Source organism: Chenopodium quinoa, unplaced genomic scaffold (genome assembly GCF_001683475.1).
Source record: "Chenopodium quinoa cultivar QQ74 unplaced genomic scaffold, ASM168347v1, whole genome shotgun sequence".
In the NCBI taxonomy this organism is placed as follows: domain Eukaryota; kingdom Viridiplantae; phylum Streptophyta; class Magnoliopsida; order Caryophyllales; family Amaranthaceae; genus Chenopodium; species Chenopodium quinoa.
The window spans coordinates 193,708-214,755 of record NW_018742914.1 but is presented as its reverse complement, the minus strand read 5'-3'; the positions used below and the strand labels follow the sequence as shown (position 1 = coordinate 214,755).

At 40.2% G+C, this 21,048-nt stretch overlaps 1 pseudogene; it reads left to right on the top strand.

Annotated features, from left to right (window-relative positions):
• Window positions 1–4,772: 4,772 nt before the first annotated feature.
• On the top strand, window positions 4,773–13,705 carry LOC110728255 (annotated as a pseudogene).
• The last annotated feature ends 7,343 nt before the right edge of the window (window positions 13,706–21,048 follow it).

The window sequence follows — 21,048 nt, the reverse complement described above, 5'->3', positions numbered from 1 at the left end:
ATAGGAAAACTACTTCTATGTTGTTTTGCCCGGGGGCATACATCACAATTTTTATTATCAAAGACTCGACTAGAACTATTCAAAACTGGAAGAAATTGCATAACTTTTATTGAAGGATGTCCCATTCTTTGATGCCAAATACCAAACGAACGATTCCCATTCACAGCCAAAGCCTTCACCTCAGGGACACCACGGAAGTAATAAAGTCCATCTACTCGTTCACCCGCTCCAATCACCTTCCTCGTCGTTAGGTCCTGCATCACATAAAGTTTATTAGTAAATTGAGTACTACAATTTGACTCATCACATAATTGAGTCACCGAAATCAAATTGCAATCTAATTGAGGTACAAAAAGAACATTATTAATCGTCAATCCTCCTTGCAATTTCACCGAGCCAATTTTAATTGCATTGGCCCTTTTCCCATCTGGCAATCCTACCAGACACTTTGATATATTAGTCACATTATGCAAGAGAGATAGATCACATGTCACATGGTTAGAGGCACCGGTATCTATTATCCAACCCAACTCACCATGAAGCTTGGGTTTAATGCTATTTAAATGGTCCAACAACTGTTGGATTTGAGATGAGGTTACCCCCGCAAGAGCTCCTCCATCTGCCACGGTTGGAGGTACCGAGCTGCTGCCATGTGTGGACTGGGAGAAATTCTGTCCGCCTGTCTTATTGGCACGAACAGTAGCTGCTGCCCCCCCTCTCCCACGTCCACCTGAGCGCCCTCCATGACCACTAGACGCACCACGACCGGGTCCATGACCCCCACGAGGCCTATCTCCCCACCATTCGGGAAAGCCGTGTATTTGAAAACACCCGGACTCATCATGCCCTTCACGATTGCAATGGTTGCAGAATTTGTCGTTGTTGTCCACCGAGCGTTGATTGTGCTTCGAGTCATGTTGAAGCTTGAACGCTACTGCATTTTCTCGAGTTGAGACTATGGAAGCCTCATCCCCATGCAGCATCTCCGCTTGAGTAACCTGTTGATAGGCTAGATTTATGCCTGGCAAAGGTTCTTGAGCCAATAATTGGCCTCGAATAGGAGCATACACATCGTCTAGTCCGATCAAAAAATGATGGACATAGTCATCTTCACGGATTTTCTCGACTTGTGCAACAATGTTGCATGTACAATCACCACAGGAGCAAGACGACACTGAGATGTACGTATGCAACTCATCCCAGATTTTTGACAATCGACCAAAGAATGTACAATCGATTCACTTGGCCCTTGTTTGCAATATCCTAATGACTTCTTCAATTGACACGCTCTCGTGCCACTAACCACACAAAACCTATTTTTAAGATTGTTTCAAAGAACCCTCACATCATCATAATCTCCAATCGTCGATCGAATAATTGGATCAAGAGTATTGGTAAGCCATGACACCAACATGGAATGCACAACCACCCAATCCTCTAGCTTGTTAGCATCACTCAACTTCACCACAGTCCCATCGATAAAACCGAACTTCCTCTTCGCCTTTAGAGCAGTACGCACTGCCCTAGCCCATTCATCATAATTCATACCCTTAAGTTGAATAGGAGTAATCATGCTGCCAGGAGCATCACTCGAAACAAGATGGTATGTTAGGTCCACCATGATCGTCTTACCACCATCACCCCCTGACTTACCACCATCACCCCCTGTCATCGGTTGTCACAAATTCTCTCGGGAAAAAAAAAATTATATAAATTTGCAGTGAACTCTCACCCTCCTTTCACTCTTAAATTATGATAATGACGTGTGAAAAAAAAAATCGGATCAAACCTAAGCTCTTGATACCATGATAAAATATAATGAATATTTCTCTGTATTTCATATCAAACTCAATAGCCATGTACAATAATATATAGCATAGGGAACTTGGAGGGCAAGGCTAAAATATTCCCAAGATAAACACAAGATCTCCTAAAATATCTATTCACAATATTATCACAATATTCCCAAATATTATCTTTCCTAATAGTGTTCAATGGTTTGTGGTTGGGGTTCATAAGTTTTTGTAGGGGGCTCAAAGATTTTTGTAGGGTGTTAAATGGTTTATGATTGGGTTAATAGGTTTTTGTAAGGGTTCAAAATTTTTTAAAGGGTGTTCAATGGTTTGTGGTTGGGCTTTAGAAGTTATGTAGGGGGTTCAGAGGTTTTTGTAGGTTGTTCAGTGGTTTGTGTTTGGGGTTCAGAATTTTTTGTAGGGTGTTTCGTGGTTTGTGGTTGAGGTTCAGAAGTATTTGTAGGGTGTTTAGTGGTTTGTGGTTGGGGTTCAGAAATTTTTGTAGGGTGTTTAGTGGTTTGTAGTTGGGGTTCAAAAATTTTTGTAGAGGATTCAAAGATTTTTGTAGGGTGTTCAGTGGTTTTTGATTGGGGTTTAGAAGTTTTTGTAGGGGGCTCACAGGTTTTTGTAAGGTGTTCAATAGTTTATGGTTGGGGTTCAGAAGTTTTTGTAGGGGGTTCAGAGGTTTTTGTAGGGTGTTTAGTGGTTTGTGATTTGTGGTTGGGGTTCAGAAGTTTTTGTAGGGGATTTAAAGGTTTTTGTAGGGTGTTTAGTGGTTCATGGTTGGGGTTCAGAAGTATTTTTAGGGTGTTTAGTGGTTTGTGGTTGGGGTTAAAAAGTTTTTGTAGGGGGTTCAGGGGTTTTGGTAGGGTGTTTAGTGGTTTGTGGTTGGGGTTCAGAGGTTTTTGAAGGTGGTTAAAATGTTTTTGAAGGGTGTTCAGTGGTTTGTAATTAGGGTTCAAAATTTTTTGTAGGAGGTTCGGAGGTTTTTGAAGGTGGTTAAAATGTTTTGAAGGGTGTTCAGTGGTTAGTAATTGTGGTTCAGAAGTTTTTTTAGGGGTTAGAGGTTTTTGAGATTGATTCTATGTTTTTGGTGGCTTATCAGAAAATTCTAGGGGCTTATCAGAAGTTTATAGGGCTTTTGTATTGCTTCTGGTGTCTTATCAGAAGTTTCTGGTGGATGTTCAGAAGTTTCTTGAAGGTATTCAGTAGTTGGTCTATAATTAAATACGAAGTATTAAACAACAAAAGAAGGAAATACACAACATCCAAATAAATTATTATTTCATACCAAAATATTTGATAAAAGTTATACACAAATTATTACTTCATACAACACATATATATGGACATAAAAGGCAACGTATATGAAACTCATCTTCTCTCTAAAAGAAAAAACCCTAAAACCCCTCATCTTCTCTCTAGCCGCAAGGGGCTGCCATCATCTCTTTGATGATGGTAAGCCCCAATTCCTTTGTTTCCTTAGTTTTTAATTGCTTAGTTGTTAATAATCCTCCTTTCTCTCTCTTTATGAGAGTTTTGTTCCCAATTTTTGGATTTGTTCTCTCCGTTTGTGGGAGTTTAGAGTATGATTTCTTTTCTTCTCTTATGGAAGATTAGAAATGGGTAGTTGCAGTTTGCTTGGAAGATTAATTTTAGTGATTATTCGTCCGACAAAGAATGAAGATTTAGGGTTTCATAATTTCTCTAAGTATCTAGAGTACCACATAGGTATTTTCATCCATACGATGACTATGCATAAGTGGATCTTAAGCCAAATTAGTGCTAACTCACAGATTGTATTGCTTCGAAAGAAGTTTTTTATAAAGACTATTGTTGATCGAGTCTACAATGTACTTTGCTTTATGGTGATATATTTTTGTGTTAGGAGTTTAGATTTCTTAAGAATTATTTGCATTGTAAAGTGCCATTTGGCTCTATTTTATCAATGAAATCCTATTTCTTATCAAAAAAAAGGCAACGTATATGAACAAACTAGATATATAATAACAAAATAAATAAATGGATGTTAAAAGTTTTAACTTAGATTTTCAAAAAATTTAGAGGTAGAAAAAAAAAAGAATATCCAAATTCAATGGTGAAAAAAAAAATGGTTGGGCTTCTTTCTGTTGGGTGCAGACTTTTTTCTGTTGGACCATGGTGTATTGGGCCTGGTATATATAATTCAATGTGCACCATGGTGCATGTAATACTAATTGGAGTACATTATACAAACTACATGTATCGTGTGAGACTCTGAGTATGATTTTGCAGATTTAAAAAAAAAAACGCGGGAGTTGAAGATCTTATGCGTTCTTCTGACGCCGAGAAAAAATTCTGGGCAATTTATATTATTTCCTGCTCCATTTTCAAGCTAAGTTCTTCACTATATATATATGGATTCTTTTATATTTTCTCCTTTAATTAATTTGCTTTAATGTTACTATTTTTTTTTTCAAATTTCAAATTTGTTGCGTTCATTGTGATTTATTGAAGCTTCTAGTGATCCGGATTGATGGCTGGAGGTAAATTCCGACGTCTTTTAATTTTTAAAATTAACTCGGAGTATTTATTTTTTGAAATTTCACAAGTTTCTGTTCATAATTGCTCAATTTCATTAATCTAGGATTTGAATTGTTGATATTTAGGGTTTTCTGTATATTTATTTTACTTTTTGCAAATTTTTGATGGTAATTGTTGAATTTCTTCTTTTAGGGTTCCAATTGATGATCAAATTTGTAGCAAAAATAGTGGAAAAGGGTTGATTTGATAGAAAAACTTGAAATTTTGCCATTCTCCCAAAAAAAAAATGCTTAATTGAAGTTTTTCCTGATTTCTCATCGACTATAGAAAAAATTTGGGATATTTAGAGTACCTGCAAGATTTGGTCTCTGTATACCTATTAAATATAAAAATGTACGTAGTATAATCATGCATGCTTAACATACTTAAGGTGTTGTTGTGGATATAGTACTTTGAATGGCTTTGAGCTTTTCTATTCTCCATTTTACAGTGTTCGGGCAAGTTTCAGCTTCCTTGGAGACGCCACGTGAGTTTGGAAATGTTAGCAATTTGAGTAATTTGTTTGCTTCCCAAGGTTTTGGTGGTAATGCCACCAATGTAATTGGTGCCTCATTATCTCCTTTTGAGACGTCAAGTGTGTTTGGGAGTGGTAGCAATTTGAATAATCTGTTTGCTTCTAATGCAATGGGTACTACAAATTTCCCTAATGTATCTACCCAAGGGTCTGGTTTTGGCTATAATGCCACCAATGCATTTGGAGAAGCATCTTCTTGGGGACATCAATTGTGTTTGGGAGTGGTAGCAATTCGAGTAATCCGTTTGATTCTAATGCAATGGGGACTACAAATTTCCCTAATGTATCTACCCAATGGTCAGCTTATAGGGGTACTACAACCAATGTATTTAGAGAAGCATCTTCTTCCTTGGGGACGTCAAGTTTGTTTGGAAATGGTAGCAATTTGAGTAATGTGTTCGCTCCAAATACAACAGGGACTACAAGTTTACCGTCCCAAGGGATAATTTTTGGGGGTAGTACAACCAATGTATTAGGATCAACATCGTCTTCTTTGGGAATGTCAAGTTTGTTTGGAAAGGGTAGCAATTCGAATCATATGTTTGCTCCTAGTATAACCGGAAGTACTGCTTCCCCAAGTTTCATTAATCAAGGATCATTTATTGGTGGAAAATCAACTGGTGTATTTGGAGTGTCGTCGGCTTCTTCTCCATCCTTGAGTAAGTGATGAATGATTCATGTCAGGTTTTTCACAATGTATTTTTAGGATCATTTTGTTTTCATCTGAATATTCCCTTAATAATTTATATGATTATGTCCATAGCTTGGCAGTTCTAGAATTTATATGATTTAAGTGGAAGTCAAATCCATGGCTCTCTGGTCAGTTTGTGCTGATATCTCTGTTTGCTTCTATGTGCCAGCAATTGGACGACAACCAACTGCTTTCTTTGGATCGTCATCAACATTTGGGACCACAAACGTTGGAAATGATGGTCCATTTGGTTCTACTACTTCAAGAGGAGCATTTGGAGGTCTGTCATCATCATGTTTGGTTTCTGTATTAATCCTTAATTGAAGCATTTAATGTTTGGCTTTTACTTATTTTCGTGCTTCATCGTCAAATCTATTTAACATGATTTTGTTTCCATGGGGAGTTTATTTTTCATATTACTCCGTAGTAGTTCGTGTGCTTTTGTATTGTTCATGTTTGAGAACTTAGGCCTTCTAAGTTATATTAACTGCTGATGCATATCATTTATTGCATTCTCATCTGTCATTTGCTAAACACACAATTTTCTGATATTTTTAACTCTTGAGTCCTTTATCTATTTATATTTTTATACATTCTTTATTTCAAGTCTACAGTGTTTGGACAAGGTTCTTGTTCCTCTTCTTTATTTTTTACCTTGTCGTTATTTGGGAATAAGAGAATTCCTGGACATAATTCAGTTGCTTGTAATACAATAGAGTGTGAATCTATCCCAAAAATCTCAATACAGAAGTCACTTTTTGGTGGAGCTTCGATTGGATAATTTGGAGCATCATCATCTTCATTTCTGACTTCTCCTACCACCTTCAATACATGTATCGGTTCTACTTTCATTTGTTTTTCTTCTCTTCTTTCTTTTTTCGTAGGGGAGGTGGTGTATCATGTACTCATGTATCAAGCCTCTAGATTGGCCGATATAATAGCTTTCTGAATAGTTGAATTGGATAGATTTTATGATAGGTGAAGGTAAATATGGAAGAGAGTGATACTTATTTGGTACTAGTTATTGAATCAATGCTCTTTGTCATAGGTTATGCTGTAATTAGTGTAATAGCCTAATCTAAAGAAGAATCTGGGAAGGGGAAACAAGTTGAAGCTAACTAATATGTTTATGATTTGGTTGCTTTGATTTTGAATATTGGTACTTTCTTTAGTCATGATTATTTGATGGTCATATGTTCTATTTGGCACATATAGCAGCCACAGTATCTCTTATAGTTTAGGATACTCTTCCCTCGAGGAGGGGCTGTAGGACCAGTCCTCACTATTTGTCCAAAATTACATAAACTTGTAACATTATGCTGGTACTTAATCTTGCATATTTTCTGCATCCTTTGTGTGGTGATTGGTGAATATCTTCCTTTTCTTTTCAACATTGATATTGTACATTTGCGAATATAATAAAAATGGTAAGTCTTCTCCTACCCAGGAGAAGACGCAGGTTCAAATCCTGCTATTCGCCAATATCAATTAAAGAAGTTGTAGTTTTTTGTGGTACTTGCTTAATTTCTGCATCCTTTATGTGGTAAATATATGCATTTCCTTTTCATTATTGATACTGTACATTTGAATGCTGCTGCTTCTTGTTTTATGTTGATTCATTGATGATGGTGCATGTAGTTTCACTGCCTAACTGTGTTTTCTTTTTTATTTTAATATTACATCCACATTATATAGTAGTTTCCTCTCGATATTAATCAGTTTCCTAAGCCCTTTACTCTTAGATGTCCAAAAAAAGTTCTCAAGCATCATTCTTGAGGGTATGCTTTTATGGGCAATGAAACAGTAGCAATGTATACTGAGTGATTGTCAATGACGTGATAGGAATAATCAAAGGCATAGGAGTATGCCACAATCTTTATTAATTCATGGCCGGTGAAAAACATTGACCTTTAGTCAGTGTTATTAAAATCGCGATTCGGATCGTAGAATCGTACGATTCTACGGTCCTAATCCACCTAAACGATGTAAATTGGTGTTAGAATTGTTATGTTGTGAAATCGCTCATAGAATCGGTAGAATCGGTGAGAATCGGTGGAATCGATACTGATTCTACGATTCTATACCGATTCTACCGTTTCCACTCCTGCAAAAAACCTGTTTTTTGAAACCCATAATTTTTTATTTCGAAGTCGGAATTAGGCTTATAGCATATCATTGGAAAGCTCTTAAAGTCTACATTCGAATAGAATTAGTTTCGTACCCATATCATTTACATATTTTATGTTTTAGACTAAAGAGTGTAAGGGTGTCAAAGTCGAACCTAACTTTAGTCAATGACTTATATATTATTCAATCTAACTCATAATAAAGCTTATGAAACATCAATTTAAATAACTTTTAAGATCTATCCAACCATTTAAATTTTGTGGGCATAAAAATGTATTCATGAGTCTTATGCACTCAACTTTGGGCATATAAAAAACACTTTTATAACATGAGTTTGTTGTAGTTGTCGTTCTTTAGCTATCTTGTTAAATGAACTAACTTGACACTTAGTTTTCTATTATTATTGGAATTTTTTATTATGCATGGGTCTAGGGGAAACAATTTTGCGAGTCAACAATGTTATTTTTTTCATATTTTAATAACAATTTTCGCGTACTCTCATGGTTATGAATATGTACCAATAATCAGACTTTATAATTTATAGTGTATTGTTTGAGTTATGCGCGTGCGAAATTACATCAAAAACTATTTTATGTTTGTACTGTCGATATTATGTTATTTACAATACATATTATTATCATTCTCATTGCTATAAAATTATGTATGAGTCATTTGTTACATTTGAAGCCCAATTTTACAATTTGGTAGAATTGTACGATTCTACGATTCGATTATACCCTACTCACCGATTCAAAGTAAAATTCCGATTCCGATAACTTTTCCTTTAATCCCATGTATGACAATTCATCGTTTCACAACGAGTAACAGACAGGATGTGTATTGCTTTAAATAGATTATCCTCTTATATCTTACTTTTTCCTATTGAGCACTTAGCCCTTATTCAATTAGTACTTTCTTTCTTGTGAGCTTGCGGAGCATTCAAAGATGACAGGGTCTAAAATCAGTATTCACCTGTTGAGGAGATTCATTCCTTTGGCTTCCTAAACTTAGGAAATCATTCTATTACATAGAGTTTGCTGACACGAGGCTATATGAACTTCAATTATTTGATCAAGACTTTGGAGCTTTATGTGTTTTATACTTTCTCTTGCTCTATGTGACCCACTGAGTCGTTCTACTACCCTACCCCCTAATAGATTACATTTGGAGGGGGTTTCCATTTCCTTAGCTTCCATGTCAAACATCTTACTAATGATGTAAACAATATCTTCTTCGAAATATTTCATTTTATGATCTAGGAATTGGAAATACATCAGCGAGAGCTTGTGGACCACCTGCAATAGTTGGATTTACCAGTAATAATAGTAGCAATGCAGCTGCGTTTATGCCATTGAGAAATGCACCAGCTTCACATGTCACAGGGTCAAATTTTGGGCAAACATCAAATGCACTTGGAATAATGCCTGCCAACCCATTTTCAACTTCTAGTTTTGTGGCTACCCCATCATTACCAGCAGGTGAAATAGTGAATTTTATGATTAATTTATTATCTTTGTTATCTGCTTTTATTTCACACTATGAATACATTATCTTTAAATTGTTGGAACACCTGCACATTTTTTTGGTTCTTTGGGCTCCATTTAAGTTCAGTTACGTGAATAAACAATATCAGTTATGACCATCACTTGGAATTACTAATTTGAAGAACTGAATAATTTCTGGATAAAATGTTTGACTTGTGACTGTTGTGAGGGTTTTTGTTGATTGTCTTTTGACCATCTTAACATTCTTCAGTTCTTATCAATGTCAAGTCTCAAGTGTGACCGAGACTATGGAAATTTGGATTTTCAGTGAGAAACTTGTGATTGGGTTTGTTGATCCTACAGAGACTTGTGATACAGAGTCATTAGAGTTTGTATGTTTTGGGCATAATTAGTTGCAATGAATCATGGAATCCTGATTAATATTGATATGTTAAAAATCTGTGTGATTATTTTAAAATAATATACACTTATGGATTAATTTTATATATCCTCCAACACTTTTGTACTAACGGGGTGAGGCAATAAATTTCTCTCACGCTTGAACTATGTATGCTGGAAACTTTGGAGGTAATTTCTTATTACTAACGGATTGTAGTGATAACAATTCTACTTTGCAATCATTATATTCTAAACAATAGGAAGGCTTCGCCAAAAGTTGTACTAATTCTTTATGTATCTGCCACCCAAAAGTAAAAAGCAATAGTGGATACCATGAATAAGAAATAGTATATCATTTCTTGGTCCTGCTGCCTTAGGGACTTTATTTTGAGTATGTCCCACCCAAAGCTCTGTTTAGGGTAGTAATAATCTATTTAAACAAAATCACAAGCTGTCCAAATGCAGAATTATTATTTTTGTATACATTCTTCTAATACTGCTGATTTCCCGCCAGTTCGCCACATCTTTGTTCAGGTAAATTTTATGAGCTTTTTCTTTGTGATGTAAAGTTAATGCAATTTTTTTTGTGGCAAATATACAGGATGCAGAAGTAAATCATATGAGCAAACCATTATTAAGGATGATTTAAAAAATTGCAGGCTAATTTCAATATCAGGCATGCCTTGTTACGCTGGTAAAAGCCATGAAGAATTGAGATGGGAGAACTATGGCCTAAAATCAGGAGGTATGCATGCTTAATATGTTACAAGTTTTTGTATCTTTTGTTCTCTTCTTTATACCTTCATCACTTGCTGCTGTAGTCTGTAGAAGTTTATTGATAATATTGCTATCAAATAATTTTGAATTTTGTTTTTTTATGTTATTCAGTCCAGCAGAATTCAGTCAGTAACCAAGCATAAGGGATTGACAAACAGCACTTGAGCATCCCTCTTCCTTCAGTTACAAGTTTCTTAGGAATCCCTACTCCATCCTGTAGTGCTCCAGCGTTCCCAACAAATATGAATACTCCTACTTTCCAAATCCCATCACCAAATCTATCTGCGTTTAACACCAGAACACCCATTATTACTGGATCTGGATGCGATCAAGTCACTGCCGGTGATCCTAATAATCAGCTACTACATAATCCTCAGTTATCAACTCAAGATTTAAGACTTTGGCCTGATTACTTAAGAACAACACCTAAACACCTGTCAATCCACTCACCATCTACTGGAAATGGATATGACCAAGTAGCAAGTAGTTCTGCTATTAGATTGACAAAACCATGGCCAAACAATGGAAATTCAGTGATCCATACAATTGTATGTAATGCGCAGTATTTTTCTAAACTTCCTATCACTTCTTTCTGTGTGTTGCTCATCAAGTAATTTGCATATGATCTGGTTGAAATTGCAATACATGATTTTCTTGTTTGGATTATGTTATAGTTTTATGCTCATTGCTGTCTCTTGGATATTTTAATTCTTTTCTTTTTTTGGTAATATTTTCTTGCTTAATTTACTCTACTAACCTCCTTTTGTCTTCCCTCATCAGCTAGCATCATCTCCCTGGACAACACCTCTTGTCTCAGCAAGTATTTTTAAAAAGTTCATATGATCATTATGAAAATATACTAACGGTTTCTGCGTGCAACATCTATCATATATTAGTAAATGCTATTTTTAGCACAGCATTTTAACTTTCTTTGCTATTTTCTTGTAACCATTAGGGAATAATGGAGGTGTTTCACTCGATGTTGGCTCGCCTCAGCCCGATCCTCCTTAACATTAAGCTGATGTTTTTATCTTCATTTTTATTGTTGTAAAAATTTGTTCAGTAGTATCATACTTTTATGTCATGCATTTTGCTGTATAAATTTTTTTTAAAAAAATCAATTAGTTGACTAACCACAAAATATTGAGGCAATCATCTTATTTTACATCAAGGCACCATTCACTTAAGCCGTTGACAGTGAGTGTCAGGAAATATCATCCTAGCAGTGATGGTACAAAGGTGAGGAGGGTATTATTTATGTTGAAATTCAGTGAATTTGTTGTATCTGTACTTTTTCTTTTCCCTTACTTTGTTGAAGTCTTTGTTTCCACTCATTGTCCAATATAGGTTCCCTTCTTTGATCAGGCTGCAGAAGGTCTAAATATAAGCAAGGGATATAATTATATAATTCCAAGGGAGAATCCTAGATCAGTGATTGCTGCATCCACCGAGCCAACCTTTGACAATGCTTCCAAAAAAGAGGCATCTGCACTCAATCATGCAGCTACTGTGGAGTATGAGGATGGTATGTCATTCATTTTGTGTGTTTTTAGTCAAGCTCTGATAAATTGGTCCGACTGTTTTAGGAGCTTTTCCTAATTTTTTTCTATCTTGTTCTAAAATCCTTTAAAGACTTATATGCCAGGTTGTGATCTGCATATTATGTGTGCATATACATATTTTTTATAGGTTTTGATGCATCATACATTTCCATTATACAGGCAACAAAGTATAAAATGGATTAATGATAAATGAGACACTACCTATGATAAGAAATCTTATTACAAAGGTGAGGAAATTTTGAGTAAAATAAACACAAAGAAGATATTCAAAAAGCACATAGTTTTGTTAAAATAAGTTGAGGTTCCTGATTTTGTTCTGTTGGGAAATATATCTATGATTTTATTATTTTAGAGGACTCGTGGACAAGGCTTCCAGAAACTTGATTGGCTTTTGTCTTTGTGTTCATGTTTTGGATTTATAAAAACCCGTGCATGAGATGGTGCCAATTCTAATTCTAGGGGAGAGTGACATTACTTGTTAAGGAGGTGAGTTTGTTAATGTATCACAATAAAAAAAGTATGAGACGGTCTAAGCTAAGACTTGGTTTCATTTTCTAGCCTTGAATAAAGTATGTTCCCATTTCCAGATCATATCACATTCTGCCATTCTGGCCACCATGTATGTCTCCTGATGCCTCATAATATGATGGGATTGCCAATTATTATTCTAATATTTGTGTTGTATAAAAAACTAAGCATGTGGGTGTAGCTACTTGAATGAATTTGTGTCCTTATTCTATAGTACTCCCTCTGTCCCCTTTTGATAGTCCCTTATGGGAAAATTTTAGTCCCAAAATGTTCACCCCATTTGCTTTTTCCAACAACCATTAATATTAATTTTTTACCAAAATTTCCTCCAATTTGCAACAATATTTGTGCAAATTTAACTTTCCCATGTAAATTTTGTTTTCTCATGTACTTTTATTACTTTCTCTCTCTACTTTTTTCCATACCTAATGTCAATTAACTTTTTCAATGTACTTTTACTATTCTTTTGTGTTTATTAATTCCCGTGAAAAATGCCCATATGGGACTATCAAAAGGGGACGGAGGGAGTATCATTTATGCCAATTTATGATTTCTACAGTTTTGATGTCTCTATAATTGTCACTTGCGCTGTGAATTATTTTACGTAGAGATCCTAGTTTCATTTCTTCTGTTGTGTCAGGTACAGACAATGCTAAGAAAGCCCAAATCAGCAGTTCTGAACCCATCTCTCATAAAGATGATTTTGCTAAAACCAATGACAGTGCAAAAGAGTTGGAGCTCTTGCTTCCAAAGCTACAACGCTCTGACTACTACACAGAGCCCAAAATTGAGAAGTTAGCATCAATTGAAAGATCTAATCCAGGATTTTGCTCCCATGTAAAGGACTTTGTAGTGGGCCGAGATGGCTTTGGTTGGGTGAAGTTTTACGGGGAAACAAGTGTACGTGGACTCAGTCTTGACTCCTTAGTTCACTTCAATTATCGAGAGGTGATAGTGTATGATGATGAGAGTGAGAAGCCTTCAGTTGGACAAGGCCTTAACAAGGCAGCTGAAGTTACTCTATTGAATGTTAAATATGTTGACAAGATTGGAAAACAGCATACTAGTGAGAAAATGGTTGAGAAATACATTGAGAAGTTGAAGCAGGCAGCTGAAAAACAAGGTGCCGAATTTTCTCCTATGATCTAGTGAAAGGGGAATGGAGGTTTAGTGTGCAGCATTTTTAGTTAGTAGATTTTTCGTAATTGTTTAGGGTAATTTTACCCTGCCACGTGGCCCAATCAGAGGGTGACACATGTCAGCCCCAGATTGGTCCAAAGTGGACCAATCCCTGCTTGACACGTGTCACTCCAGAAATAAAGGGAAAAAGGCGGCCTTCAGGCCCAAATCCCGAGAACGCCGCAAAACGGCGCAGCCCACCAATGATTAGGGTTCAGTGACCTAATCAGGGGCGCAATTCCCAATGACCCTATAAATAGGGAGATGTCCCTTATTTTGAGGACACGTTTTAACATTTATTACTCTTGCATTATCTTACATCAGAGAAACACCTGAGCTTGGAATCCAAGCAGATACCTACCTAAATTCCCGTTCTCTTTATTCCGTTTCAAGTTACTAACTTGACCGTCGGAGGCGGAGCTCCTACCACCCGGGATCTCCGTTATTTTGCAGGTACAGCTCAGCCGGATCAGACTTCGTGACGTAACTCTCCCGAGGGACAAAAACACCCAAAACATTTGGCGCCGTCTGTGGGGAGAGTACCTTGAAGATGGTTCAAGAGTCTTTACCACCCCCTAACCGTCTGGGTGAAGACCCAGAAGTTTTTACAGACCATGAGGAGGATGAAGACCCTCAGGTCGAAGCCTTTACAGCCGAAGACGACTCTCTCAGAACCAAACGCATCCGGCCCAGAGACACTCTGGAGGGGGTGCCTCCCAGGCGGGTCCAAGTCGACCCTCTGGACAGCCGGAAGGGGAAACCCAAACGGTCGCTGGATCAACCCCTGTCACTCGAGACGAACTCATGAGATTCATGACAAGTTTCAAGGGTGAAATTACAGAACTGATCACCAAAAGTCGGGCTGGCCCAAGTAAAGGTCAGTCGGCGAAGAAGACTCCTCCATAGAAGGGGAAGTCAGTCAGAAACCGGCAGCCCACTCCCCATCCAAAGGAGAAGGCAGCCGGGACCATTGATTGGTCAAAAATTCTCCTTCCTCGGAAGAACACCAATAACACTCGCCGGACTCAGCAGCCGGTGAGAAGTAAAAAATCAACTTTTAATGCCCGGGAGATCATCAACTGGAAGAGAAACCAATCGCTGTCTGAGTTGGCTTCAACGTCGAACTTTCCAGACAGCTTCAACAACATTTCTGCAGGGAGTGCACCCTCCTTGCATGAGAGTCAGACAGGCAGTAATACCATCCATTCTGGCCCTCATATGATTGGAGCTGTACCGTATGTGCCTATTCAGGCTTACGGACAGTATCCTCCTCACTTCATGCAGCCGGCCTTCTTTGGGAGTCAGGCGGCATATCCAAATGTCCAGCCACTGGATTGGCAGCTTTGTTTGCTGCGCCTGGGTGAACAACCTTCTGCGTTCACTCGGGGATAACCGAGGCGGCTCAGCCGGCCAAGGTTAAGAACGTGTTGGTTGGTACCTATGATGGTACCACCAATTCGGAAGACCACCTCATGGCTTACACCAACCTCATGTACCTGCAGGGGTTGGATGATGCCACTTGGTGTCGGTGCTTCCCGGCTACATTGAAGGGCATTGCCCAACAATGGTTTGGCAATTTGCCAGCCGGGTCCATCGATAGCTTTAATAAGCTCGCATTCCTATTTGCCTCCAACTTCTCAATGAACATCCCTGCTAAGAAAACAAGCCTTGATTTGAGCATTGTTAAGCAGGGAGAGAGAGAAGGGTTGCGCTCATATGTTAGGCGGTTCAATCTGATAAGAATTCAGATTCAAGGACTGTCTGACGAGGTAGCTTTTACAGACTTTTTCAAAGGTCTGAGAGACGGGTCGACATTTAAGTTCGACCTCGTCAGAAAAGAGGCTTTCACCTTACAGGCGGCCCTAGGGGAGGCGGAAAGCTACATCCAAGCTACTGACCTCTGCTCGCCTAGAAGCCAGTCGGACTCCAAGAAGTCCGACAAGCAGAAAGACAGCCGGTCAGCTCAGCCGGCCAAAAACAAAGAAGAGAGCAAGAAAAGAAGTCTTGGCGGTTACTGACTCTGACCAGCCGTCCCAGAAGAAAAAGAAAGAGTTTAAACCGCACTTCCCCAAGTACGAGTTTAATAAAGACTGCAACTCCATCCTCATGGAGGTAAAGGACCGGCTGTCCATTAAGAAGCCGAATCCTATGAAGAGTTCTATCCAGTCACGGAACAAAAATAAATTCTGTTAGTTCCATGAGGAGGTTGGCCATGACACCAACGACTGCTTCAGTCTTCAGCGGGCGTTGGACCATCTGGCTAACAAAGGGCTATTGAAGTCCTACATTTCTAAGTCCCCAGCCGGGGCAAAAAAGAAAAACAAGGGTCAGTCCTCCAAGACTACCCCCTAGCCTGCTAGTAGCTCGGATACCGATAAGGAGCCGGTCTACACAATAGCAGGCGGGTTCTCCTGTGGTGGCCCTACCATCCGGGGCACCAAGAGCCATCTTCGAAAGATGGACAAGGATGATGACGAGCCGTCCGCAAGCACCTCTTTCCCAGACGTCTTGATTACTGAGAAGGATAGAGGCAGCGTCCGCCGCCCGCATGATGACCCGGTGGTCATTGAATGTAAGGTTTCCAACCAGCTGGTTGGACGGATCCTTATAGACACCGGCAACTCATCTGACATCATCAGCCTCCGGTGCCTGCAAAAGCTGAAATACAATGTCAGCAGCATGCATCCGGTCACCCACCCCTTGGTTGGTTTTGGGGGTGGGATGGTCTACCCAGCCGGCAGAATTGACTTACCCATCCGGCTGGGGGAGAAAGGCCAAGGACGGCATATTGTCGTCAGATTCTTGGTCGTTGAGGAGCTGACCGCCTACAACATCATTCTTGGCCGGCCAACTCTCAACGAAGCCAAGGCAGTAATCATCCCGTCCCTCATGCTCATCAAGTATGAGAGGGATGACGGCTCTGTTGGTTCCTTGAATGGGGATCAGAAGACGGCCCGAGAGTGTTATCTCTAAGCCGTCCAAGATACCGTGGCTCCGGGCGGTCAGGAACCAATAGACCTTGACAATGTCAAGGATGCCGACCCAGCTCCTGCCCCACCAGCAGCCGGAAAGAAAAGAAAGGCACCTCTGCTGGTAGAGGTGAAGAAAGAGAAAAAATAGCAATCATTGACCGGTGAACGGTCAGATGAGCTCCGTCCCCAACCGGCTGGCGAAAGCATTAATCTCGTTCTGGATGAAAGCCGTCCAGAACGTAATGTTAAGGTTGGGACGGTTGCTCATGCTACCTTGGGTGCAAGCTTGCACCTTCTGCTGAAGGAATTCAAAGACATTTTTGCCTTTGAAGTGGAAGAGATGCCAGGCGTCAGCCCGGATCTTGCTGTCCACAAACTCGCCGTGGACCCCAAAAAGAAGCCCATCCGGCAAAAGAAAAGAAACCACGGTGAGGAAAGAAGTCAGGCGGCAGCTGCCGAAGTCAAAAAGCTGCTAGACGCCAGGTTCATTCGGCCTTGTAATTTTCCCGACTGGGTGGCCAATGTGGTCCTTGTTAAGAAACCGAATGGGACCTGGCGTATGTGTGTTGATTACACAGACCTCAACAAGGCGTGTCCAAAGGACAGTTACCCGCTTCCAAAGATCGACAGTCTGGTCGACTCTACAGTCGGTCACGCCTTGATGAGCTTTATGAACGCCTACTCCGGCTTCCATCATATACCCCTTTGGAAGAAAGATCAAGAGAAGACGGCCTTCGTCACTGATCAGGGGATATTCTGTTATACTGTGATGCCGTTTGGCTTGAAAAATGCGCCTACCACTTTCCCATGGATGATTAATACGGTCTTCATTAATCAGATTGGGAGGAATGTGGAGGCGTACATTGATGACATGATAGTCAAATCCAAGCAGCAGGCGGATCACCTTGCTGATCTCCGAGAAACCTTCACCACACTCAGGCGGCATAAGGTTATGTTAAATCCAAAGAAATGCGTCTTTGGTGTTGAGTCTGGGAAGTTTCTCGGATTCCTGATTGATCAAAGGGGGATAGAGGCTAACCCCGAAAAGATACTGGCGGTAATTGACATGAAGTCACCCCGTTCTGTCAAGGAAGTGCAGAGACTCACCGGTTGCCTGGTCGCCTTGGGGAGGTTCCTCATCCGGTCAGGCGACAAATGCCTCTACTTTTTCCAAGCAATCAGGAAGAAGACCAGATTTGAATGGGGGGATGATGCTGAGGCGGCGTTCCAAAGGTTGAAAGAGCATTTACATTCTCTACCTAGGTTGGTCAGTCCTTTGCCTAGGGAGACGTTGTACATGTACTTAGCCGTCTCATACCATGCCCTCAATGCCGTTCTCCTTGCTAAGCGAGACGGCGTGCAGCTCCCGGTTTACTTCATTAGCCATGTTCTTAAAAATGCTGAACTCCGGTACCCCATGAATGAAAATTTTGGCCTTGCTTTGTATATGGCATTCAAAAAATTGAAGCCTTACTTTTTTGGCACATCCGGTGGTGATCTACACGGACCATCCACTCAAGCGGCCAATGTCTACCTTGGACTCATCCAGGAGAATGTTGAAATGGGCTATTGAAATGCAGAGCCTTGAAATCACTTATGAACCTAGAAAGGCAGTGAAGGGTCAGGCGTTTGCCAACTTCATTGTTGAAATGACTCGTCCGATGGCTCCGGATAATCTTGATCAGGTTTGGAAAGTGTACGTAGACGGGAGCTCTACAAAGAACGGTTGTGGTGCAGGCGTAATTTACGAGTCTTCTGAAGGAGACAGATTTGAGTATGCACTACGCTTCAAGTTTCAGGCCTCTAACAATGAGGCAGAATATGAAGCCCTGCTAGCCGGCATACGCATGTGTAAGGCGGCAGGGGCCATGAAAATTGACGCCTACTCTGATTCTCAATTGGTTGTTAGCCAGTATGAGGGAAGTTATGAGGCTACCCATCCGGCTATGATCAAATATCTTCTGGCAGTCAAAGCAGAGGCCGGGGCACTTGAGGAATTTTGATTGAATCAAGTGCCTAGGTCTGAAAACAACCAGGCGGATGCATTGTCAAAACTGGCGTCTTCCGCCTGCCATGATACGCCTCGGTCTGTCTTTTGGGAAGTACTTGAAAAGAGAAGCATTTATGAAGATCCCATTGGAGTTTTGGACCGAAGCTCTACCTGGATGGATGGCATCCGAGCTTATCTTTCAGACGGCACACTTCCTGATTCACCACAGGAAGCAGCCGTCCTGAAGAAGCGAGCTGCGAGCTTCGAGTTGAGAAATAGAGAACTCTTCAAGGCGGGGTTTCTTAAACCCCTGTTGAAGTGTGTCACCCCAGAAAAGGGGAGGGAAGTTCTCGAAGACTTGCACTCGGGATTCTGCGCCTCACACATAGGCGGCAGGTCCCTGGCCGTCAGAACTAGACGACATTACTTTTGGCCCACTCTTGAGGCAGACGCCAAGGAGTTTGTGAAGAAATGCGACAAATGCCAAAATTTTGGCAAACTTATTCACCGTCCGGCTACTGATCTGGCGGCCATCCACAGCCCAATCCCATTTTCAAAATGGGGCATGGACATTTTAGGTCCTTACACGCCTGCTCATGGCGGAAAGCGCTACATCTTGGTGGCTGTGGATTATTTCACCAAGTGGGTTAAGGCTGAGGCGGTTAAAAACATCAAGACCTCAAATGTAATTTCTTTCATCTGGAAGAATGTTATCACCCGGTACGGGGTACCTATGTCTATGGTGTTTGATAATGGTCCTCAGTTTGAGATGCCTCAGCTAAAAACTTGGTTGGGAGATCAGGGGATCTCAAGCTGTTTTGCATCTGTTGGCCGGCCCCAAGCAAACGACCAAGTTGAAGCCTTCAACAAACTCATCTCAGACGGAATTAAGAAGAAAATAGAAAGAGCCGGTGGCTTGTGGGCAGAAGAGTTAATCCATGTCCTATGGGCCATCCGGACAACAGAAAAAGGGGCAACCGGTGAAACCCTATTTCTCATGGTTTACGGTGCTGAAGCCGTCTTGCCCATCGAACGTTACGAACCGACTCTCAGAGTCATGCTGTATGATGAAGAGGCAAACTGGGAAGCAATGCGCCTGGCATTGGATTCACTCCCAGAACGCAGGGGTAATGCCGCCTTGCGTCATGAGATTTACCGTCTGAGAATGACTAGATCCTACAACAAAAAAGTACACAAGCTTCCTTTGAAAGTTGACGACTTAGTGTTACGGAAAATGGAGGCAACTGGTACGGCCAATGAGCTGGGAAAGCTAACTCCAAATTGGGAAGGCCCCTACCGGATCTATAAAGAAGTAAGGGACGGCACCTACCGCCTGGAAACCCCAGACGGCAGGCGCCTGCCTAGAACTTGGAATGTAGACAATCTAAAAAAGTACTACTTTTGAGATTGTAAACTTTTTGTAAACAAATGAATCAATCAATGAAATCAGACTTTGTTTGCAAAATTGAGTTATTGTTTAATTATCCATCCGGGTAATACTCCGGCGGATTCTTCTTTACCTAACTAATTTGACACTTAGTAAAGGTTACATATGTCGGACCACCTGGGTAATACTCGGATCCCTTGTTTATTTAAGTTTGATACTTTGTTTATTCAACTGCCTGTTATCCGCCTGGGTAATACCCAGACTGACCCGCTTGTTTAAAAAACTAAGTTCGATACTTAGTGTAAATTCAATACTGACTATAAACTAAGCACAAAAACGTTTAGTGGCTATACAACCGGTCTCAAACAAGACCACAGGCTAAAGAGGCCGGATGGTTGCTCATTTTACAAAATCGTCTGTCCCAACATGGACAAAGGCGTCCGGCGACACCCCTCCGGGTGCAATCGTTGCAGAGAACAAACTATTTGTCGGTTCTACGTATCCATGCAGACATCAAAAATTGAACGACCAAATTGGTCAACTCATAGCCGTCTGACCAAAATAACCTACGAAGAACGAATAAGTTTCCAAATACCGGATGCCCATAGGCATCAGTCGGTCACCGACTGAAGTTCTCACTTGGGTTATTTATTCCAAAATTGCACCTCCCACCCTAATTGGGGCAAAAGAGTTGTTCAATGGCTATGAAACCTCTACCAAGACGGATATACGTCGTCTGTGTAGTGACCGAAACGCTTGTTGGTGTATGGCTGTGCACTTGGTTTGGGGCAATCACTACTGTGATTGATTGACTTACAAACATATCATGCTCTTTGCAGCATCAGACGTTTTCAAGTCAATCAACCAACTCCACTCGAAACCAATCACACAGCCGTCCAGGGGCAAGGACAGCCAGACTATTGACTAGTTAGGCAAAAAATCGCCGCATGCTTTTGCTAAGTTAGGCAAAAATGAAAAATTAAAAATTCGCACAAAATAAAAATTCAAATGCAAAATGATCAAAACCGACTTAGTCGGTGTAATTCATAAAGTCCACCCAAC